The 25,803-nt window shown below is 38.6% G+C and overlaps 1 protein-coding gene across 2 annotated transcripts in view; it reads right to left on the reverse strand.

Annotated features, from left to right (window-relative positions):
- The window catches only part of LOC145998880 (WD repeat-containing protein 47), a 431,858-nt gene that overhangs the window by 361,757 nt on the left and 44,298 nt on the right, over nucleotides 1-25,803 (reverse strand). The window contains exon 1 of one of the 2 annotated variants that reach the window (XM_083135578.1): nucleotides 20,039-20,231. The exons of the other annotated variant lie outside the window; for it this stretch is intronic. The gene's annotated coding sequence lies outside the window, so the exon portion shown is untranslated. Of the gene's footprint in view, nucleotides 1-20,038; nucleotides 20,232-25,803 lie in introns of those variants that run through there. 2 annotated transcript variants of the gene reach the window in all.

Below are 25,803 nucleotides of genomic sequence, written 5' to 3' on the forward strand. Positions count from 1 at the left end.
CATTTTATAACATCAAGGTTTTCTCTGCGTAACAAACGCTAATCCTGCCATGGTTGTTCTACTTTTACTCCCCTTATATTTCCAATCACCTGCCAACATAATCAACACCAATATAACAAATGAAATGAGCGAGCTATCACAAACAATTGCCTAAATATCAGTCATAACTTTAATGATCTGACTTTCTCATGACTTCCAGATCAGTGCGAACCACGAAATAATAATATAACACTAACAACAACACTTTCATACCATGATCGTCCCAGTAGTAATGGCAGCATTTTATTCCTACGCGTCAGCAAAATTTGATGCGACAGGTGTTATGTTACATCCGGTTGTAGCGGGGCACGAGCGGTGTTATTGTTGAGTCAGCAGAACGTGTTTGATCACCTTGAAGACATCGGAAGCGGTGGGGGGAGGGGGGTCAATGGATTTGTCACGTTGTTTCTTGATGTATGCTAACCTAACACGTGCTTATGTTTGTGTGTGTGTGTGTGTGTGTGTGTGTGTGTGTGGAGGAAATGCGCGCGCAACTATTGCGTATGATTGAAAGAAATGAAGAAATGATTTAAAGATGGCGCCGAAGGTGCTTTACCCCCCCGAAAGTTTAGCGGCTAAGGTTATTGCTCTGTAAAACAAGAGGCGTCGAGGGTTGGATTCCTGGTAGAGTCAATATTGATTGATTGATAGATTGAGTTAGTTTTTTTAAGTCCGTTTTATGCACGGTAAAACTAATCAGGATTGGAGCTACAGTTGAAAAGTGGTGATTCGGACCACTATGTGCCTCCACCGAGTATCGAACCTGGGACCCCTTGATTACAAGTCGACGATGTCAATATTGAATGATTTCGATTAGCCTGTGTGTAAATAAAGCCAACAAAATGGTTGAGTTCGAAAATCGAGTTGGGTTAGTGGTTAATGTTGTCACCTGGCAATGAAGAGGTCGTGGGTTCGATTCTCTAGGTAGTTAAATTAGGCCAATTGTTTAATCCCGCCATTATAGGTTCCGATTAGTCCATCTGTGCATAAATAGTGATTGAATAAAATCAATATGGCGGCTTTGGGGTAGTGGTTAATGTTGTCGCCTGGTAATGAAGAGGTCGCGGGTTCGATTCTCTAGGTAGTTAAATGAGGCCAATTGTTTTGTCCCGCCATTATAGATCCCGATTAGTCCATCTGTGCATAAATAGTATTTGAATAAAATCAATATGGCGGCCGCGTTTTGTGTTTAGCGGCGGCGGCGGCGGCGGCGACCGGGGCGCGGCGCGGCGCGGCGCGGCGCGGCGCGGGGCGGAGCGGGGCGGCGCGGCGCGGGCGCGGGGGTGTTTTTTATACCGCGAGATGTTTCAACCAAGTGGTTGAGGGTTCGATTCCCAATGTTGGTGAAAATTGGATATTCAATTGTATTTGTTTAAAAGTTCCGATTAGCTTTTTGTGCACAAAGAGAAAATGAACTAATTGGAAATAGGATGTTTATGCTGTAATGAAAAGGTCCCCGGGTTCGATTCACAATGTCATGATAATGATGTTGTTTTTTTTTTGTTTTTTTTTTTTTTAAAGAAAAAAGAAGTGTGTTGAGTCCCCATTAGTATTTAGGCAGGAACAGATATTAAAAAATCAAAACAAAATGCCTTTTGATTACAACGCAAAGACTTTACCGCTAATGTATAAAGATAAATTAGAATCTGTTGTTTTGCCGTGTGGGGCCCCAGTACCGATTAGCTTAAATGCATAAACAGTAGGTAAAATAAGCAAGATGGCCGTCACTATTGTTTTGTGATCAAAGAGGAGTCACAGGTTCGATTCAATCAAAGGAGGCAAGATTCTATGTTTCAATTCCATGTAAAAGTCTAAAGTTATGTTTCGATTAACCTCAATGCATAAAGAGGAATTAAACAAAAACAAGCAAAATGGCGACAGATGTGATAAAAGAAAAATTGAATTAGTTTTTTATAGTGACAAGAAAAAATAGCGAATCATTGTTAGAAATAGAATGAAAATAAAGATACTTGCCTTTGCGTGTCCAGCGCTGTGCAGAAAAGCTCTCATGCTTTATCTCCGACAAGTCCACAATACACATTTTTTTTATTGTATAGTTAATTATTAATGTTGTTATTAACACAGATTCTTACCAGTGTGAAGAAAAGCTCTCATGCTTTATCTCCGACAAATCCACAATACACACTTTTTCATTATATAGTTAATTATTAATGTTGTTATTAACACCGAGTTTTACCAGTGTGAAGAAAAGCTCTCATGCTTTATCTTCGACAAGTCCACAATACACATTTTTTCATTATATAGTTAATTATTAATGTTGTTATTAACGATTGTTACCAGTAAAAATATAAACCATGAGGATTTTTAAAGGGGTGATAAGTGAAAAAAAGCCAAGACATATATTTTATCCCTGTTTATTACCAATATTTACAAAATTCAAAAGAGCCGCACACACACACACACACACATACATATGTAAAATGTTTATATTGTGTCACCAGTTTATCAGCATGTTATTTAACAAGTTTTTATTCTTCAAGTTTGTTCACTCACCCACATAAGGAATTGTGTCACTATCATATTCATTTTCTGCTGCAACCACTGAATTAAAATGTTTCACTATTTTTTCCACAAGCATGTTCTCGCAAAAAACAAACACTTCTTTGGAAAGTCTTTTTCCGTCGATGTTTTGTATAGACAAAGGCTCAGGTTTTGTACATCCATGTAGATGGGAAAGCACAAACTTCTCCTTATTACATGCATGGACAGGGGAAATATCTGTGCAACCGAAACATTGTTCGCGAAGGTCGAGAATGCAAGATTCCACACAGTTTCCAAAATATGATTTCAGATACGGCGACACTGTTTCACACATAACTTTCGCATGCTCGATGCACACAAATATCTTCATAAAGTTCCGCCACGAACTTTCTGCGATGAACACTATCTCCAGGGAACCGTAAGCTGGTTTCTTCCTTATAATGATCTGACGGCGATTGTACAGTGTGGTTATCAGCAATTCATGTTGCTCACTTAGTGGGTAGGAAACACGAGGCTGCTCACCTGGAATAGCGATGTAATTGTCGATTACTGGAAACAATTCCTGAAGAGCGTGCCACTCCTGCAACTGTAGTTCAACACCGGCTGCCCCGCTTCTGTGTAGCCTGACCACAGGTTGGAAATCCAGATGAGAGGAAAGTCCGATTGAGATAACTTTTGTTTTCGAAGCATTCAAATAGTAGACGTGATCAAATAATATCGACTGGCGTATAAGACTAGTTACTTGTTTTTGTTCTTCAGGTAAATGCTGATCGCTCTCTTTCTGAAGAACCCCCTTGAAATTAGTGTACGGTTGAAATCTTTTTTTCAGCGGCATCGAAATAGAGGATTCCATGACTAACAACTGCGAGATACTGCATGTCGCAGCGTGCAGGTATACATTTGAAGAAATGCGTGGGTGTGTTTTTGAGACGCATGCGCGCGTAGCAAACCAAGCATGTGCTGGACAAAAAAGGTGGAGGGGGCGGGGCATTACAAAGATCAATGGTGAGAGAAAAATCAGCAGAATATCATAAACGTCATATTGAGGAAATATTGGATAACAAATATTAATTAATTTAATTAAAGCATCAACCGCATTGTCGATCTGAAATTAGGTTTATAGACAGGGGGCAAAATGGAAAATATCGACGATGTTCTAGTATTGGATTGTTTCTGTATTTCCATCGGTATAATCCTCCACCACATTTGAAGCATACTGTTTTATCCTCTTTTTGAATGTAAAATAATCCTGCTTCGGACAGAGCTTCTACAAACGGGAATTCTTTTGATTGCCAGTTTCTGAAAGAGGACAATCTAGCATTGAAAGATCCCATCTCTGGATATTGCGTCATTGTTCTGTAAAGACACAAAACAAGATAAATATTATAAGTAAGCTGTTGTAAACTGTAACGCTACAAAATTATTAATATACTATTAGGACTATATGTAACTTGTATAAAATTTCAAACAGTATTTACTGTCAATATTTTCTAGTATACGTACCGAGTATTATAAATTTAATTTACGAGTCAGCAAATAAGTTGTTATAATATTGTCGTTTTTTATCGGTACTGGGAATAAAATTTGAAATTTATGCATGGGTTTACCAGAGGCTCTATGGAATAAATACAGAAAACAGTAATGCCCACAGTACACAGACCCGTAACTTTGTATCTGATGAGTGTTGTACGTATAGAATTTAGAGTTATTTTCCAAAAATCGCAAATGGTTATGCACATGTGGAGGTTTTCCGTAACTATCAAAAAATTCCCCCCGGGAGTTACTGTCTATGTAAATTGCTACCCAGTGCTTCCCGGGGCTATCTTTGGGATCTGTATTTACAATCAACGCTGCTGGTAGTTCCACATGTACAGGTAATTCATTAGCTGCGAAAACCCCAACATGATGATTGTCAAAGGCTCTATTTGATATTAACCCGTGAAGCAAATTTAAAGTCGACAGCATTGCTGGACACTAAATAGTAATATTGTGCAACTCACCTTGTTATACAATTAATCCAGATGAATATCTCTTTGATTATTAATTTCCATGAGAGCGTCAAATTCAGAGTAGATAACACAAGTCACAGTAGATTCCAAAGCCGATTTGAAGTGGACTTCCAAGCTAACAGCCCCTTGCCGTTGAAGACTGCAGTGGGATATGGCACTTGCAGCTGCGTCTGGTGTTATATCGAAAACAAGTAATGCGTATCCCTGGGGGTATTCTTCACGCGATATATTGTTTCCTTCATCCATATAGTGTATCCCTGTTCCAGAGAATAATGTGTGATATGCTGTTATGTACTTGTTGTTTTCAAAGTCTGGTTGAAGTGGTTTGCCGGGAATTTGGACTCCATCAACATATAAAGTAAAGAAGTTGTAATTGAAATGTTGAAAATTGAATGGGTTTGTAGACAGAGTGCCGTTGAATGCATCGTTGGTAACAAACCCCACAACTAATCGTTTCGGAAGACGTCCAAGTATCACATTGTCAATTGTTTTTGAAACAATATCTTTTGGAATAGTTACAGCTTTAAGTTGTACTCTTGTTAGAGGGTATTTTGCTGTATGTTTTTGCAATATGCGATTGTGACTAAGTTTGATGGATGAACTGACCGATACTTTTCTCACATATAGTGTAGCATCCAGAATTTCCACTTTGCCTTCACTGTCATCTAATCCCATCAAGCAGAAAGTGTTTTTCGAAGGAATCAGTTTTATTCGCATTTCCACTCCATTGATCAAAAATTTCTCTTGATTGAAAATATCAGAATGCAAGTAACCAAACATATCAAATGTTTTACTCTGTTTTGTTAGTTGGTTACGTTTTGTAAAGCCTTTGTTGTCTTCCGAAACGTTATCAAAAGCGCCTGCTGTATCTTTGTACCACAATGCACTTTGGAGATGAGATGATTTTGCAGATATGTCATAGTTCAGTGCTTTTTCAAAATAAGACCTGTATGGGTGCATGTGAGATGGAAACGAGATGAGTTTGTTATTTAAGTAGATTTGTACTTCGCTGAACATTGCATTGAGAAAATCATTGACAGGTCCAATTGTTTTATCTGTGGGTAGCAATAACTGACCATTCGCTTTTACAATTCTGGCATCTATATTCAACATTGTGTGTGCTAAATCCATATAATCATCACCATGTCCAGGTATTACAAACTCGGTGGGGGCATTATCTGCCAGAGAACTAACAGGTTTGTATCCGATGGTGTGGTGTTCTAAGATGCTTGTCTGAGTAGGTTTTACCGAGAAAATATCCAATTCACTTTTAAAACACTCACATGATTTCTCCCTAATTAGCGCCATATCTAATCAAAAATATCTGATGTTATTTGAATTTTCTTACGGTTGCGTTTGGTTGTTTTCTTGGTGTTTGTATTGGCACTGGATCTCTTCTTTCTCTGAGCGATCCTTCCAGTTCGCTGTCCCGAAGCAGAGTGATTCCTTTTGAAATGTTTATGCCCCTGATAACCTGAACCAATCATTTCCTTTAGCTTTGTTTCAGCTTTTCTTTTAAGATTTGATCTGGCATCCGAAATTCTGGATTGTAGTGACTGTTTTAGGGGTGTTTTGTCTACAACATCACCTAACACATTTACCCCTGTTTTTAACATTTCTTTCCCTACAGCTTTCGCTCCTTTTTTGATAAGAGGCAAAGCTGACCGAAAAAGTCCTCCAAGAAAACTTCCAATGCCATGTCCTTTTTGATAGGCAGCACCGTAATATATGTTACCCACACCAGATCCAGCTTGTTGATGGTAGTATTGAAAATATGGGTCATTCATAATCAGAGCTTTTCACCACAACGTCTAAAATGAAGTTTCAAACACACTAGTCCGAAGGAGAATGGGATGTGTGCACCAGTGCTATCCCTTAAGTCAATTTCTATTTGTTCGAAATTATGTTTCTGCACTGGGATGTAATGTGGTGAATCGAAAATTTGCACACCATCACTTCCAAAAGTATGTTCCATAGGATTAATGTTTATAATACGTAATAGAGGGGCGACAGCATCTCCCACCATATGTGATTCCGCAATATCTGTGTAAATATACATCTGGGAAGGAATTTCTCTCACAACATTTGGAGGCGAGCGACCAATTTTTACTTCTGATAGATCATCGGTCGGTTTAAAACCTAATATCCGTGCCAGTTGAGGTGACAATCGTACATTTATGTTTCTCTGCTTGGTAGATATATCAACAGTCACATGTTTGTACGCAGGATGATTTCGGAGACTAAAATTTAATGTTTCAGAATATTTATTGATTTCTGCAACAATGCTGTTTATAGATGCGTAATAGCCTTCGGATATTCGAAGTTCGTTCCATTTGACATCATCCATAGATTTATATTGAATATAGTTGTTAAATCTTGTAATGTTTAGTATTGAATAAGGATAATGCACTTCTACCAATGCCATCTCCCATTTGTTGGTGTCCAACTCCACACGGTTTTGAAGCTTTGTGGTGTAATTAGTTAGAGTATTACTTGGGAAATATTTCATGGAACTGTTACTAGGCAAAGTAAGGTAGAAAGCGTTTGCTTTTCTCATGATGTGTTATGAAGGTTATTTGTACCACTGATGAGAATACCTACAAAAATTTATGCCTCTCTCTCTCTTTTTTTTGACTCCAAAAACGATGCGCTAATCCAACTGTCAAATAATCTGGAGTAACCTTTCCAATGAACTAACAACTTTTTACTGGCTCCTTTACCTTTGGTCGCAAGGATTTTATCAATTTCATGCATATCCGGTAAGCGGACCAATTGCAACTCTTCCGTATAAAATGTTCCATCGATTTTCTGTCCTTGTAGATCTTTTAATTCATACACTTGAGGATTTCTTTTCAAAATACGTTCCACCACAAATATTTCTCTTGTCCAATTTTCCATGTAACCTTTGTCAAAGCGTTTTTTGGTTTTTGTTATTCTCACTGTATCTCCTATTTTGAATGGCATCTTCAATGACAATAGTGGAGATGAATCAGATTTGAGTTTTTTGTCATACATATTGTGCCATACTTTCAAAACCTTCTCAGGAGTAACATCTACTGGTGCCATTTTAATACTCGAGTGAATTTTATGATTATAAGCTTTCAAAAGCTTTGGGAGTACATTAACGTAACAGCTGGTTCTTTGCTTAGTAAAATACTTCCACATGCGTTCCTTTAAAATTCTGTTGAATCTTTCAACAATACTAGCTTTAATATCAGGATTCTTTGTTGTAAAATAAATTACATTTTGTTTTTTGAGATATTCCTGCACAATACTGTTGGTAAACTCACGGCCTTTGTCAGTTTGTAATTTCAAAGGTTTTCTTTTGCTTTGTTTGAAAATTTGCTGGAAAGCCTTTTTTATACATACACCAGTTTTATTTTTTACAGGGACAGCCCAAGCATGCCTGCTAAAAATATCGATAACTGTGAGTATATATCTGTACCCTTTGTTGTGATTCCGCAAACTCTGCATGTCATTCAAGTCAGCCTGCCATTGGTCATCGATATTATGCACAAAATAAAAGTTTCTCGGAAATCGACGCTTTACAGGTCTATGCAAAGTGTATGCAGTTTGCTTTGTCAACCAATGTTTGATTGTTGACAATGGTATGGATTTTTTTACAGCTTTCCATAGTGTTGAAGCTGTAGAATAGGATGCTGGATGAGATGGATTGTACCAGATATTCTCTAATATTTTTTCGCTCATGGTTTGTATCTTGACCAAACTGGAACAGTACGTTTACGTTTGTGCCCTGGAAATGATGATACAAAAGAAATTGGTTCCTTTTCTTCTTCTTCTTCTTCTGTTAATTCTTGTGCGTCTTCTTGGTTAGCTCCGGACAGCGGAACATGGCGTCCGGGGTTGCCAAAAACAATCTGTTGAATAAACTCCTGTCTCCGGGGGTTTCCAATATATTCTTGAGGAATATTAGATAACGCCAGAGCTCTATTGAATAGTTGCCACCCAACAGGATTGCTTGTTTTTCGTGGTCGAATTATATCCGATACTAGATCGACAATATTTGAGCCTTCAATTTTATTATTGTTAATAAAAACTGCCCCATATTTATCCCAATCAATATTACTATTATGTAAAAGACGTTCATACAACAGTTCGGCTTTTCTACGATACATGCTAGGTGTAGCAGCTAGAATTTCTTCTTTCATATCAGTCAACTTCTCAGTAGATTCTGTAATCGGTAGCGACACAGGTTCTCTTTGTTTTCGAGTAATAGACAGAAATTTTTGGAGCACAATACTGTAACGATTCCATTTTTCATCATCCGAAAGACCTTTGAGATTCAAAATTACTTGCATATCCTGATCCAATTGCGATAAGGATGTAGACGGTGCAGACATAACAGGATGTCTCATGTTATCCATAAATTCTTGAGGTATTATAACCATTTTTTTGGCATGCTCCATGTTCAGATTTTTTTTTCACTTAAATAAACTTGATAACACACCTCCTATTAAAGGGGCTAATAACGCAGGTAGAAATCCTCCGTGTTGCACTAGTATCTGTTTCTTCTGCTTTGTAGAGTGTCCTTTGGCAGAGAGATTACGTATCACCTTCTTGTACCGGCTCAATCTTGTTTTCTGAGGTGTTGAAAGGGGAACATTCCCTTTTAGAACATTGTAACAACACTCACAGATTGAATTAACTAAGGAAGAATCAGCAGCTTGTAATATCGCTGTGCGAAGAGCTGGTTTAGCATCCGACAAAACTTGGAGCACTTTAGCGTGTTTCACTCTTGGAGCCATGATGACAGAATAAACGACTAGTGATTATGCTTGCTTTTTTTGTAGGAATATATACATAATTGATATCATCGTCGGGAAATATCCGCGACCGAAAACGTACTTCTTCCGGAGTGTTCTGCTTCAGATCAAACAGCAAATATCCATGAGGTTCAGCGGTGGCATTGTAATATGCATCTTTTATAAAATTTGGATTCTCCGGGTATACTTGTCTAGATAAATAATTAATTTGGGCTCTGTCTCTTGGATTTTTGAAGCATACAATATAATGACTATTTAAAGATATATCCCTATTCCCTTTTCCCTGATGGAATAGATTTTGAGTGATAAAGAAAAGACTAATATCACGATGATGACACCCTTTTGTAAATAAATCTGTGACTCTCTGATCGCATTCCCTCATCTGATCATCGATAATAATAAGATGAGGTCCAGAATTTGGCACAAATTGGTCAATATTAGGCATTCCTTCCCGAAATTGTTCAAAACCAGGGAAATCATTGTATGCAGATTGCCATTCCCCGTAGCACACCAAAATATTGTTGAATTTTACATTTACCATTTGGGGTAAACACTGGAGAAAATGCTTCACAAAATATGTCTTTCCACATCCTGATGGACCAGCCAATATTGCAGAGAACGGGTGCTTCCACAAGCACTCCATTTCTCAAACTGTGAAGAATGTTTTAAATTACACATAATATAAAAGTCGAATGTTATGAATATTTTTCTAGTTGTTAGATTTTACTGATATGTTGTATCTTCAAATTACATATATATATATATATATATATATTATATTGTATTGTATTATATATATATATATATATATATATACACTTCATCAATAAATAAATATACGTGTGTGTCTGTATATATATATATACACACACACATACCGACAATTTTCTTATAGTACAAAATTCATTTTACAACAGCACAACAAATGCCTGATAGCATTGTACGCATGCGCGTTTGTAAACCCCGCCTACATATTCCGAGCATCAGTGTTGTGTTAGATAGCTCTCCATTGTTTCAACAACGATAAACAGCTTGGTGGCCCAGATCAAATTGGTTCTGGAATCTACTGTGACGTGTACCGTCTACTTTGAAGTATAAAAAGGTGAGTTGCACAATATTACTATTTAGTGTCCAGCAATGCTGTCGACTTTAAATTTGCTTCACGGGTTAATATCAAATAGAGCCTTTGACAATCATCATGTTGGGGTTTTCGCAGCTAATGAATTACCTGTACATGTGGAACTACCAGCAGCGTTGATTGTAAATACAGATCCCAAAGATAGCCCCGGGAAGCACTGGGTAGCAATTTACATAGACAGTAACTCCCGGGGGGAATTTTTTGATAGTTACGGAAAACCTCCACATGTGCATAACCATTTGCGATTTTTGGAAAATAACTCTAAATTCTATACGTACAACACTCATCAGATACAAAGTTACGGGTCTGTGTACTGTGGGCATTACTGTTTTCTGTATTTATTCCATAGAGCCTCTGGTAAACCCATGCATAAATTTCAAATTTTATTCCCAGTACCGATAAAAAACGACAATATTATAACAACTTATTTGCTGACTCGTAAATTAAATTTATAATACTCGGTACATATACTAGAAAATATTGACAGTAAATACTGTTTGAAATTTTATACAAGTTACATATAGTCCTAATAGTATATTAATAATTTTGTAGCGTTACAGTTTACAACAGCTTACTTATAATATTTATCTTGTTTTGTGTCTTTACAGAACAATGACGCAATATCCAGAGATGGGATCTTTCAATGCTAGATTGTCCTCTTTCAGAAACTGGCAATCAAAAGAATTCCCGTTTGTAGAAGCTCTGTCCGAAGCAGGATTATTTTACATTCAAAAAGAGGATAAAACAGTATGCTTCAAATGTGGTGGAGGATTATACCGATGGAAATACAGAAACAATCCAATACTAGAACATCGTCGATATTTTCCATTTTGCCCCCTGTCTATAAACCTAATTTCAGATCGACAATGCGGTTGATGCTTTAATTAAATTAATTAATATTTGTTATCCAATATTTCCTCAATATGACGTTTATGATATTCTGCTGATTTTTCTCTCACCATTGATCTTTGTAATGCCCCGCCCCCTCCACCTTTTTTGTCCAGCACATGCTTGGTTTGCTACGCGCGCATGCGTCTCAAAAACACACCCACGCATTTCTTCAAATGTATACCTGCACGCTGCGACATGCAGTATCTCGCAGTTGTTAGTCATGGAATCCTCTATTTCGATGCCGCTGAAAAAAAGATTTCAACCGTACACTAATTTCAAGGGGGTTCTTCAGAAAGAGAGCGATCAGCATTTACCTGAAGAACAAAAACAAGTAACTAGTCTTATACGCCAGTCGATATTATTTGATCACGTCTACTATTTGAATGCTTCGAAAACAAAAGTTATCTCAATCGGACTTTCCTCTCATCTGGATTTCCAACCTGTGGTCAGGCTACACAGAAGCGGGGCAGCCGGTGTTGAACTACAGTTGCAGGAGTGGCACGCTCTTCAGGAATTGTTTCCAGTAATCGACAATTACATCGCTATTCCAGGTGAGCAGCCTCGTGTTTCCTACCCACTAAGTGAGCAACATGAATTGCTGATAACCACACTGTACAATCGCCGTCAGATCATTATAAGGAAGAAACCAGCTTACGGTTCCCTGGAGATAGTGTTCATCGCAGAAAGTTCGTGGCGGAACTTTATGAAGATATTTGTGTGCATCGAGCATGCGAAAGTTATGTGTGAAACAGTGTCGCCGTATCTGAAATCATATTTTGGAAACTGTGTGGAATCTTGCATTCTCGACCTTCGCGAACAATGTTTCGGTTGCACAGATATTTCCCCTGTCCATGCATGTAATAAGGAGAAGTTTGTGCTTTCCCATCTACATGGATGTACAAAACCTGAGCCTTTGTCTATACAAAACATCGACGGAAAAAGACTTTCCAAAGAAGTGTTTGTTTTTTGCGAGAACATGCTTGTGGAAAAAATAGTGAAACATTTTAATTCAGTGGTTGCAGCAGAAAATGAATATGATAGTGACACAATTCCTTATGTGGGTGAGTGAACAAACTTGAAGAATAAAAACTTGTTAAATAACATGCTGATAAACTGGTGACACAATATAAACATTTTACATATGTATGTGTGTGTGTGTGTGTGTGCGGCTCTTTTGAATTTTGTAAATATTGGTAATAAACAGGGATAAAATATATGTCTTGGCTTTTTTTCACTTATCACCCCTTTAAAAATCCTCATGGTTTATATTTTTACTGGTAACAATCGTTAATAACAACATTAATAATTAACTATATAATGAAAAAATGTGTATTGTGGACTTGTCGAAGATAAAGCATGAGAGCTTTTCTTCACACTGGTAAAACTCGGTGTTAATAACAACATTAATAATTAACTATATAATGAAAAAGTGTGTATTGTGGATTTGTCGGAGATAAAGCATGAGAGCTTTTCTTCACACTGGTAAGAATCTGTGTTAATAACAACATTAATAATTAACTATACAATAAAAAAAATGTGTATTGTGGACTTGTCGGAGATAAAGCATGAGAGCTTTTCTGCACAGCGCTGGACACGCAAAGGCAAGTATCTTTATTTTCATTCTATTTCTAACAATGATTCGCTATTTTTTCTTGTCACTATAAAAAACTAATTCAATTTTTCTTTTATCACATCTGTCGCCATTTTGCTTGTTTTTGTTTAATTCCTCTTTATGCATTGAGGTTAATCGAAACATAACTTTAGACTTTTACATGGAATTGAAACATAGAATCTTGCCTCCTTTGATTGAATCGAACCTGTGACTCCTCTTTGATCACAAAACAATAGTGACGGCCATCTTGCTTATTTTACCTACTGTTTATGCATTTAAGCTAATCGGTACTGGGGCCCCACACGGCAAAACAACAGATTCTAATTTATCTTTATACATTAGCGGTAAAGTCTTTGCGTTGTAATCAAAAGGCATTTTGTTTTGATTTTTTAATATCTGTTCCTGCCTAAATACTAATGGGGACTCAACACACTTCTTTTTTCTTTAAAAAAAAAAAAAACAAAAAAAAAACAACATCATTATCATGACATTGTGAATCGAACCCGGGGACCTTTTCATTACAGCATAAACATCCTATTTCCAATTAGTTCATTTTCTCTTTGTGCACAAAAAGCTAATCGGAACTTTTAAACAAATACAATTGAATATCCAATTTTCACCAACATTGGGAATCGAACCCTCAACCACTTGGTTGAAACATCTCGCGGTATAAAAAACACCCCCGCGCCCGCGCCGCGCCGCCCCGCTCCGCCCCGCGCCGCGCCGCGCCGCGCCGCGCCGCGCCCCGGTCGCCGCCGCCGCCGCCGCCGCTAAACACAAAACGCGGCCGCCATATTGATTTTATTCAAATACTATTTATGCACAGATGGACTAATCGGGATCTATAATGGCGGGACAAAACAATTGGCCTCATTTAACTACCTAGAGAATCGAACCCGCGACCTCTTCATTACCAGGCGACAACATTAACCACTACCCCAAAGCCGCCATATTGATTTTATTCAATCACTATTTATGCACAGATGGACTAATCGGAACCTATAATGGCGGGATTAAACAATTGGCCTAATTTAACTACCTAGAGAATCGAACCCACGACCTCTTCATTGCCAGGTGACAACATTAACCACTAACCCAACTCGATTTTCGAACTCAACCATTTTGTTGGCTTTATTTACACACAGGCTAATCGAAATCATTCAATATTGACATCGTCGACTTGTAATCAAGGGGTCCCAGGTTCGATACTCGGTGGAGGCACATAGTGGTCCGAATCACCACTTTTCAACTGTAGCTCCAATCCTGATTAGTTTTACCGTGCATAAAACGGACTTAAAAAAACTAACTCAATCTATCAATCAATCAATATTGACTCTACCAGGAATCCAACCCTCGACGCCTCTTGTTTTACAGAGCAATAACCTTAGCCGCTAAACTTTCGGGGGGGTAAAGCACCTTCGGCGCCATCTTTAAATCATTTCTTCATTTCTTTCAATCATACGCAATAGTTGCGCGCGCATTTCCTCCACACACACACACACACACACACACACACACACAAACATAAGCACGTGTTAGGTTAGCATACATCAAGAAACAACGTGACAAATCCATTGACCCCCCTCCCCCCACCGCTTCCGATGTCTTCAAGGTGATCAAACACGTTCTGCTGACTCAACAATAACACCGCTCGTGCCCCGCTACAACCGGATGTAACATAACACCTGTCGCATCAAATTTTGCTGACGCGTAGGAATAAAATGCTGCCATTACTACTGTCCCAAAAGTCAAAATTCCATTTGGTCGTGCAGTAACCGCATGCTGATTCGTTTAGAATGATGCAACACGCTCGCCTGCCAATGACTAAGGGCATTTTACTTGAAAACAGTGGCCGTTATTTTAACACTTCCGGCAGAGACATGCCCGTGCACACCATGAGAAATTAAGTCTTCCAAACAAAGAAAGCAAACTTTCATTCGCGGGAGAAACTGCCAGAAACGTCAAAGTGGACAGTGGAACACAATTGTATTAAGTATGTTAATGCTGTTCACGCAGGCATCGTTTAGAATGATGCAACACGCTCGCCTGCCAATGACTAAGGGCATTTTACTTGAAAACAGTGGCCGTTATTTTAACACTTCCGGCAGAGACATGCCCGTGCACACCATGAGAAATTAAGTCTTCCAAACAAAGAAAGCAAACTTTCATTCGCGGGAGAAACTGCCAGAAACGTCAAAGTGGACAGTGGAACACAATTGTATTAAGTATGTTAATGCTGTTCACGCAGGCAGAAAACGCATACATTTCCTCTTTCAAAAATAATTCAGCGACGACGTAAACAAAGACGGCTCCAGTAGTATATATAAGTTAATGAGAGAATCTTATTTGCATGTCTCTTTATGTCATACTGTATGGAGGGAGAAGTGCGCTTTATGAACGGATATGTTAATCGAGGCGGACATACAGTTTAAGGCGAGAAACGAAGAGAAACTATGTGCCTCTACCGGGTATCGAACCCGGGATCCCATGCTTACAGGGCGACTAAGTTACGACTACACTATCGGGAAGACCTCCTAGAATCTCATATGAATGAATGAGTCCTGGATGGAAAAAGAATTGAAGGAAGATTTATCTCAAAATGGTGGTAGACTGATGCTTCATACTTAGTCAGCTCTTAATCGAGGGAAGATCTGGGCTCATTGTGATTTGGTAACATCCCACAAGATTTTCTCTCTCTGTTTGCATGTGTGTGTTCAGGGTGCCTACCACAATAACAAATCCAAAATTATTGATCTTTCCTAGTTTTTCTTAACCTTTACTTATTCGACGCCTATTTAGGTAAAGTTGGAAATTAGCAATTAAGAAATTAAATATTTATTAAATGAAAAACCCCTATACGAAAAGGCCAGTTAAGATGAAAACTTAAGCTGTATTTAACAAGAGAATTACAGCTGTTTTATTTATTAATGCATCCTGGACTGCATTTGGCATACTAACAAGGCTCTGGCGTCTGGAATCGCAGCCAATATAATCTTATGTGTGACTTGTGCTGTTGTCCCTATATATTTTGATTGTCCCTTCATTCATCTTATCTTACCACCATTCATTCCCATCTTCGCGATTAGCCAAAAGGGGGAGAATAAAGTGAAGTAAAATAAACTAAATCAATCAATAAGTCATTATGATAGCAAAAATTCTTGACCACAAGTATAATTTTTTGCTCTTTATTGACTTCCATGAGTTTCTTGACTTGTATAAATGAAGAGTCGGTGACACAGATAGAAAACCGTGAGTGGCCTTCATCAAAGGTCACTTTACGGTTGCACTTTACCGGAAGGATGGGATCAAAAAATCACAGAAAATCGAACGCCGCGTGGCACAGCGACGGCTGAACACTCTCTTCTGTATTCTACAGACACGACCGGAACAAACAATACTCGATCTTCCGAAAGTCCACATGATTGCCTTACTTTTGTCTTTTCTTCTACGTTCCGGCAAAACGCCAGTGAAAACGGAGGGTGGAAAAAAAAAGATAGAAGATTGGTCCTGCTGGGAGAAACGACGTGATCATATTTCTTGCCAAAACGATGCGGTTTTTCGTTCTCTTGTGCTCGGAAACCTTGTAAACCCATTGTTTTCTTCGCAGACGTACCACGATTTCACACTTATCCCCGACTTTAAATGCCATTCAAATATACGACACTTTACCGAAACAGGCACTGAGGTAGGTATTCGTTATGAACGGACCGATAACCAGAAACAGGCCATGTGCAATTAACAGTCTGACTACTGTTCTTTCCGATGTTTGTCACACGTTACAAGCAAACCTGCTTTAATAGACGATCTTGCCTCAGATGTGGAAACCAAAAAACCTTCCCCATATACAGTTAATATAAAATCACTAACTAACTAACTCCCTAGCCTTCTTAAACCCGAAGGTTCATGGCTGCAGCAACACAGGCCTTCCATCTTTCCCTATCTTGAGCAAGTTCTATATACTCTTTTCCATCCCTACCGATTTCCCTTAGGTCCATCTCAACGTTGTCCCTCCATCTTCGTCTTGGCCTTCCTACATGTCTCTTACCATCAGGTTTCCCAACAAGAATCCTGTAAACTCCTCTTTCCTCTCCCATTCGTGCCACATGGCCTGCCCACCTAAGTCTTCTTGATTTAATTATTCTAATAATATCTGGAATATAAAATCAATTACATTTTATAAAGCAAGCCAATCAAAATCACCAAATTCATTGAGGACTAAGAGGATCGATCTGAACTTAATTGCAGAAAAAATGTGCCTTGAGGGTGGTTGTGATAATCGAATGTTGCTGTGTAAAACACACCAATGCCACAAAAATGTAGGAGTATTGGCCGCCAAGTGGGTCAAGGAGTAGACTTATGATTTCGGGTTCGTGTCCTGGGAGTGGGTGTTTCTTTGTGTTAGTTAACCAATTACATCTAATCATCATTCACTCTCTTCGTTGAAATTAGCCAAAAAGTGGTACAAAAACGATTAAAATAAGGAAAAAGCAAAAATACGCAACCGAAAAATGTGCGTCTTGCGGACCATTATAATGAAGATATCAAGATCATATCAAGAGAAAGGGTGGATGATGACAGCATTACCACTACGCCATCGGGGTGAGGCGGAGCGGTATGATCCTTGATTTGCCCGTTCTACTATGCGTGTGTAGTTGTTGATTGATTGATGTAGTTAGTTAGTTATTGCTTCGCTTTTTTTTTGCAACTCTTGGATAATCACAAAGAGGAAATGGTGATAAGGTGAGATGGATGAAGAGACAATTACGATACAACTCGAGCCACACAGAGGATTAAACGGGCCCAAACGCCAGAACGCCGTTAGTCTGCACAATGAAGTTCAGAGTGTATTACGTGAAATGGGGGTTGACATTTGACAAGGGTCACCCCTTGCATCCCGTCTGTGGCTGTTAACCATATCCTTAATAAATACGTTTGTTGTATTAGAAGATACTTTGAATGGTTTACTACAGTGAGAACAACCCTACAAACTTAATCTGACAAAGTGGCATTACAAAACCTCGACCAAAATTTTAAAAACATATATAGGAAGCAAATGCGTCGTATTACTGAACTTTCTGACAAGCGGCCAAATGGGCTCTCTGCTGTTCACAATATCTCGTTTACGTACACACAGATTGATTGACAGTAGAACCAATTAAGCTATTTACTCCCATTATAATGTACAGCGCCAAGAGCATTAACGTAACACAATGACTGACATGTATTCGGCAAATAAAACCAATGCAGTCTACGTGCAAATACTATACTTCACGGTTCACTCTTAAAAACAAAGCCATCCTCCCCAGTAACAAAAAATGGTTTACAATGTCCACGATAAAAGCTATGATTCGCAAGAGATGACGGAACATATAACAAACAAAAAGTCAAATACGAAGAAAGACAATACCCTACAGCTTAGCATGCACTAGCAGCGTGTAATAAACAGAACTCAGATGTTCGGAAACATGCATTGAAATGCACATACATGCATGTGTGTGTATACACATATAATATTTGTACATAGGCGCACCAAAACTAAAACTGTTCCAAGATTAGTACATAAGTTACAGCTGCGGTAATAAAATTTCTGCGCGATTTATTTATAGGGTCGAAAATTAGAGCTATTTGTTGGGGCTCCTCTCAAGGTGGTACTCGCTCGGTGGTAATTAAAATATTTATTCCATGCTTGTGGTAAACCAATACCAGTTCGAGCAGAGAGCATCTTCGAACAGAGAATATTTCCTGTGAATATTTTCATGATAAATTCTACTTCATTGCATATCCAATATAACCTATTGCAACGATCTTCCAAATGGGTGAAGGCATATTTCTACAAAAGTGATCCGCAGAGAACCTATCGTTCATACAGTATTCAATAACATCCACGTAAAGGTCATAATTGAGTAAACTCCAAAAATGTTCATTAAACTGTTCCATAAAACTTGGCTATTCATCAGAAAACATGCATAAATATAGGGAGTAGGGACTATAATTTTATTGTCATGCTGCTGTTATGTTCATAGAAATAAACAGATGCAGTTTCTACATTTAGTCAGATTGTGAAAAGGATAGTTACTTCTAAAAGCACAAAAATAATATAAAATTTGCAGTACTCTCGTTAGCACTACAATTATACAAAAAATTAATCATTACTTTTACGAATACAAAGAGACAAATCCTTTTAAAATCAAATATGGAAAATTACTCTTAGAAAAGATGTTTTAACATTGACGGTTTGTACGTAATTATTGTAGCCTTACGGGGCACAAGGAGTATGAGAGTCGATGATCAGGCGGTAGACCGTCTGACTGTCACTCCGGAGACCAGAGTTCCATTTCCGGGATGGGTGAATACAGATGGTATTTTTTCGGGAATGTCCCTGCATGGAGCGGTTCTGATGTTCGCCTACTCTTATAAATTTGTATCCTGGAGAGTAAAGGCAGCCGGAACTTTGCGCTGATCGCATTACCTCCACATTTTCCGGAGATTGTGAACGTTTGAGGCCCTTCCTCCACATTCATCCATTCATTGCTATGTGCAGGAAGTAGCTTTACCTATTACGAGTACATAACGTCAATATTCAATAAGGTATTAATTGATTGATTGATTTGGTATATTTTACTTGTCTTTTCTGCCACTTTTGACTAATCGCGAAGATGAGGATGAATGGTGATATGATGACGGAACACTCACAAAGAACACCCATACCTATGATGCGATTAAAACCCGGGACCCTGGTGTCGTAGCGCGCTGAGATAACCACTCCGCCACCGAGCTCGGCGTTTGTATCTGCATTTTCCACAGAATGTGATGTTTATAACAGTTTTATCTCCCTAAAATGTATTATCTTCACTTCGTATTAAACCACTTAGAAATTTGTAAATTCATGATGAAATATGTACATAATACAATGTAATGTATGACGAAACCATGTCTCATAACAATGGCTAGAGAGAACTGTGCTACGGTGGTCTGAATACATGGTTGTTAGAAGAAAAAAAAACATTCTCTACGTGCAGTGATTTGAAAAAAAAAGTAAAGATTGTCAGTACATAATGCTCACCTTTAATCAGAAAATTTCCATTAAAATTCCACTGGATTCAATGTGTTTCACCGGTACCACACCATTCACGTTTCATTTCACTACCGCGGGTTGACAAAATAAAAACACGCACGAACCACTTTACCAAACACACTTGCACTGACGTTCAACGAGCACCACACCGATATACGGCGAACAGGAGCACGCGGCCGCGCCTGCTGCTTCCAAGAGAATAACACACGGTAAGAAAAGCAGCTGCTGCCTACGTCACGCGATACGTCACCACATCGATCCCGCTCCTCCGGCCTCGTCTTAGCCATACGCCGAGAAACACTCAGGCGGAAGGTGCGGTTGGTGGAGTACGGTAACGGGTGCACTGCAGCGTGAACCAACTTTTACGGAGAGGGTTAATATCTTGCACTTTGTACACTCCTTCTCATATAAAGTGGCATAGTATATACGGTTGGACAGCTGATTGATTAAATTTGGTTACTTTACGTCGCTTTTCTGCCACTTTTGGCTAATCGGGAGGATATGGATGAGGGATGATATGATGAAATTGATGAAGGGACACTCGCAAAGAACACGCTGACTGGGATTTCAACATGGGCGTCTCGGGGGGTTGAAGTATGTGCCACTTTATTTGAACAGGAGTGTACAAAAATAGGGTATTCGGGAAGCTTACAGCTACGGAACCAGAACCAGCGTTGTCGCAATTTAAGTTTTCTTTATGCATAGATATCTAATCGGGATTGAACCTACAGTTTAGAGTGGGATCCGAACCCATGTGTGCCTCCACCGAGTATCGAACCCTTGATTACAAGCGACGACGTTACCATTACGCCATCGCAGAGAGCCAAACTAGTGTTGTCAAAATTGTGTTTCTGAAAAGTTGAAAAATAGGTTTTTGAAAATGCGGACATTCCTAAATGCGATTTTCGGTTCCAGTTTTCAAAATCCATTTTTATCGGATTCAGAGTTTTTTAAACAAACAAAAAAAATATTGAATAATCTGGTTCTTTTAAAAACATGTAGAAATAATTTTAAAGGTGTACGAAAATAACTATTAGACAATATTCCTACACGGAGACCAAAATGGTTAAACTGACACAAAATGTTGACCCCAATAACACATTAAAATGCAAGAACTCATAATGATGCACAAAGGGAAAAGAATCAAGGATACCTTTATCAGCTGTTGTTCCGTCTAATGCACTAAAATGCATCATTGAGGAGATCAGACAGGATTATTTCAAATAAAGCGAATTACGCCTTTAACTGCGTTGGTTTATGCACCAAAAGTGCACCATCTTCATTGGATGCATTTCGAATTCTTTGTGTATTTTTAGGCCAACTCTAAAACAATTGTGGTTTTATTCAGCCTTCACCAGAAACAAGATATGGAGCCACACTGTCTTTTCAAATTAATGTTCAATTTATTAGTTTTTCGCAGTAATAAATACGATTGTTCAAATCGGCTAATCAAGACCAAACTATAAGTTATTCTTTAAGCCATTATTACACATAAATACATCCTTCATTCTGCATTTTAACTACAATGCACTTTCGTATAGTCAGTCTAGTAAGCATACATAGAGATAAAATCAGCAGGTGCATACACGTGGGATATGAACGTACAAGAATTTTTATTTACAATTTTATTTCTCACGACAATTTATCTAGTGCTTTTCCACCATGCGTGAAGCGACAAGGGTGAAAGAAAGTATGAATGGGTCTTCGAAACGTGTCTGTGGACGTCGTTAAAGGCGTCATCCAGATATTTAATTAATGCTATTGGGGGGGGGGGGAGTAATAGTGTGCATCTTTGGACCGCAGAATCATGGCTGTATTTAAAGGAGGATAGGGTTTCCGACACTTCTGGCATGTTGGATTGTTGCCATCAAGATCAGAAACCAAAATCGGTTAACTCGTTTTCAAATACTTATTCAAACTTTCACAAAAATAAAACACCGAGATAATGCTGAGAGAACCAACCTCTTCTTGGGATAATCAAGTCAACATTTTAAGACCATGCAAATGAAAAAGAGAAGAAACAACTGCATTAACAATTGCGTAAAGTATACGAGTACAATATTATACAGTCCATATTTAGTACTCAATTCAAGTAAAATGTTAGCAAAGTATATCCGGCCTGGGCATGAGTGTCCATTCATCAATTTCATCATGTCATCACTCATCCCCATCTTCGCAAATTAGCCAAAAGTGGCACAAAAAGCGAAGTAAAGCAAATCAATCAATCATGTATACAGCTATACATATATACACACATATGTATGTAACTTTGTATACTTTGCTAACATTTTACTTGAATTGAGTACTCAATATGCGCTGTATAATATTGTACTCGTATATTTTACGCAATTGTTAATGCAGTCGTGTCTTCTCTTTTCCCTTCCATTTCCTTCATTCTTTCTTCTCCTGATTATTGCATTGCTATAATTCCATGTACGTCTATTGTAATTGGAGCAAAAACTAATTTATGTGTGATAAGTAAATAAATAAGTATTTTCTCTAAGCACACTATGAAAAATAACCCAAAAGAATAGAGCTCTGCTTCCGGATTCTATTCCAACCAGTATCTAACAAAGGCAATTCCTTAGTCGCCGATGCAGTTTCGCCAATAATACAGGAAAAATATATATTTATAATATTGGTTTACTACGGGAAACGAAGCATATGGGTTTCACGACCTATTTTAATTATTATTATTATTCACACCATGTTGGCGCAGCTAGTAGTTTAAGGACAGAGCCGTGCCGAACAGCTATCTTGCACCGTTCTCTTCAGGTTCCCTAAGTTTTCTATGGTCAACGCTGGATGGCGGAGGCCAACACGTACAATTCCATGATTAATAGTTTGCACATTATGATGCTAAGTACGAATACTGCATTCAAAGCAGAACCGTTGTGTTTGATTCGTGCTGTTAGTAGCCACGGCTATAGATGTTCAGTATGACTCACGAGAGAACGTGTGGGAATGACTTCCTCTGTCAACTGTATACACGTTTCCCGTGAAGGGCAGTCCTCAATGTTTATCTGTCATCCTGTGCCCATCTCGAAACGGCTGTAACAGAAGCGATGACTAACAAAGAGTTTGAATTCATCCAATAGAATAGTTTCAACTAGACCCAGCGCATACAACGGAAGGCAGAAGTGGTCAGCTCAAAAGCAGTGTGTCGGTTACGACCTAATGCTTATGTTATTGGTTGATGAAAGCTACAGCGACACTCTCTTAGGATCTACTACTGTGCTTTACACCATGGTATAAACATGAATTTACATCAAAACTTTTTTTTTTCCTAAGTTCCCCGCGTATAGCTGAATAGCTTTTTGCTCTCTCGTCTTTGATGTTGAGTTGTTTTTATTCCACTTTATGCACAGACAGGCTGGTCGGAACTCGGCCTACACCTCTAAAGAGAGATCAGAATCACTAGCTTCCACTAGGTATCGAACCCAGGACCCCTTGATTAAAAGGCGGGAGCGTTACCACTACGCCACCGGGGAGGCTCTTGCCTTTGATGCGAGTGATTCAGGGTTTGATTCTTAGAATGAGTGGGACGTTACATGAAAGAATAAGCAGTAGCGTGCTTCCGTCCAAAAGGGCAGATTAATATATATATATATATATATATATATATAGAGAGAGAGAGAGAGAGAGAGAGAGAGAGAGAGAGAGAGAGAGAGAGAGAGAGAGAGAGAGAGAGAGATATGGCAATCGACAAGCTGACCAGCTGACCATGCATCCACAGTCTGGCTTTCGAACAACTATTGGAAAATTGGGTTTTGTTACACTGATACTTTCTGAAACGTTTGTGAAAATCTGAGGCTCCGCCAGGATTGAATCCCGGTTTTAGTATGTGCCAGTAAACTTCGGGGAGAGAAGACATTATATGTCCCACCAAAATTCCCCAAGAGAAGCCCAAATTTACACATATAAAACATTGTTTATGTCAATCTTGTACTCTACTATCTTTTAATTCTTTGGTACTGCTAATAGATCACTCAAAATGATGACCAAGGCAGAATTTATTGTAAAATAACACAATATAAACGCAACCTTTCCACACTCTGACAGGGTCTTCATCAGACAGATTTTTAATGTGACCTTTGTCTGAATAAATTCTGCCTTGGTCAGCATTTTGAGTGAATTATTAAGCATGGAAACAAGGCTTAATAGAGTTGCTAATACATAATTCAGTTTGAGTTTTATATATTATTTGGTTTTTCGTTGCAGTCATATTGTGGCGCCGGACCCTGTGGTCGAGTGGTATCGAGCTGCGACGCCAAGAGTCCCGGGTTCGAATTCCGCTCGGGCTTGGTTGTTTGTGAATGCCCATTCATCCATTTCATCATTTCATCACTCATCCCCATCTTCGCAAATTAGCCAAGAGGCACAAAACCCGAAGTAAAATAAACTAAATCAATCAATCATATTGTGGCGACCAAGACAGAAATATTCTGATAATATTCTACTGTAAAGACAGTATATGAGGTGAGTGAAACTTCCCAGAGTAAGATTTTTATACGAGGGCACAGAACAGTTGTCATCCACGCAAAGTCAACACGGCGCTAACAAGCGAGGTCCCATATGTTCATGTTTGCAGAGGTTCAGTAGCCGGGAACGGTGATGACCTGCCACACTTACCGCAGAAAACACACCTCCATCTCGACGAATAATTCCCGTCGCACACTGCTCCTCGCCGTTCGTAAACTAACCACAGACATAAAATAAACCATCTTCCCTTCATAACGATCTTCATTACGACACAGGCATGAATATGGGCAATTTGTCGTCATCCTCGCGGCACAAACCAGTGGTCTAACGGTTGGTTCAGAGCGCTACGAAACCGCGGGTCGTGCTTTCGAATCTCAGTCAACCATTTTACCTTTCCGGATATTGTATCTGCGAAGTTGCGGATGTGACGAATCAGTATCCCAGTAAATTTAGCGACAAAGCGGTAAATTCCGTGAAACACGACATAAAGGCAAATCCCTAGAGATGAGAATCGATTGCTAACACTTGTTGGCTTATGAACAGAATACTCATAAATTACATACTTTATTAGCTTCACTGCATTAAGTAGGCTTCAAACAACATAACTGTTGCAACATACAAAATATATTTCTCCTGAAATGTAACTTTTAACGTGTTTCAGTTATGTCAATATTCCAAGAGAAAGACTGAATATTTTTTCTGAAAATTACCACGAATCAGTGTTGCCAATTAGTGACGATGAGACTATCCCCATGTAAAAATTATCGCATTCACCTCTTTTGATTAACAAAATAGAAATCTGAAGGCTGCTTCCACTATGCTTAGGATCTCCAATGCGACACAACAAACTAATAAACTTTTCAAAATGTATAACTACTTTTTGTAATCTAACTTTAACCTTTTACCACATCGTCAATGAACTTATTTTCATGAGCAGTGCTTCATATTTCTTTGCAATTAGAAGTGTGCTACAATTTTCACATATGCTCTAAACATTGTGAGATGCAAATATGGGCACAACTCGTAAATAAAAACTCAGAGAATTTCCTAATTTCTATTTATTCCTTTTACATATTGCCTTCTGTTGTCGTCATGGTGATCGTGAAGAACAGTTGAAATTATGTCGGAAGTTCTAGGTCCCCGAATCAAATGGACCCACCCAAGTGAATGTCATTTAACGCGCCATCTGGAAACTTACCAACTCTTCGAATGGAAGATTCTGAACGTGATTTCAATTTGTATCTGCAAGTTACTTAATTACGCGTTAAGAA

Source organism: Lepisma saccharinum, chromosome 14, assembly GCF_977018435.1.
Source record: "Lepisma saccharinum chromosome 14, izLepSacc3.1, whole genome shotgun sequence".
NCBI lineage: Eukaryota > Metazoa > Arthropoda > Insecta > Zygentoma > Lepismatidae > Lepisma > Lepisma saccharinum.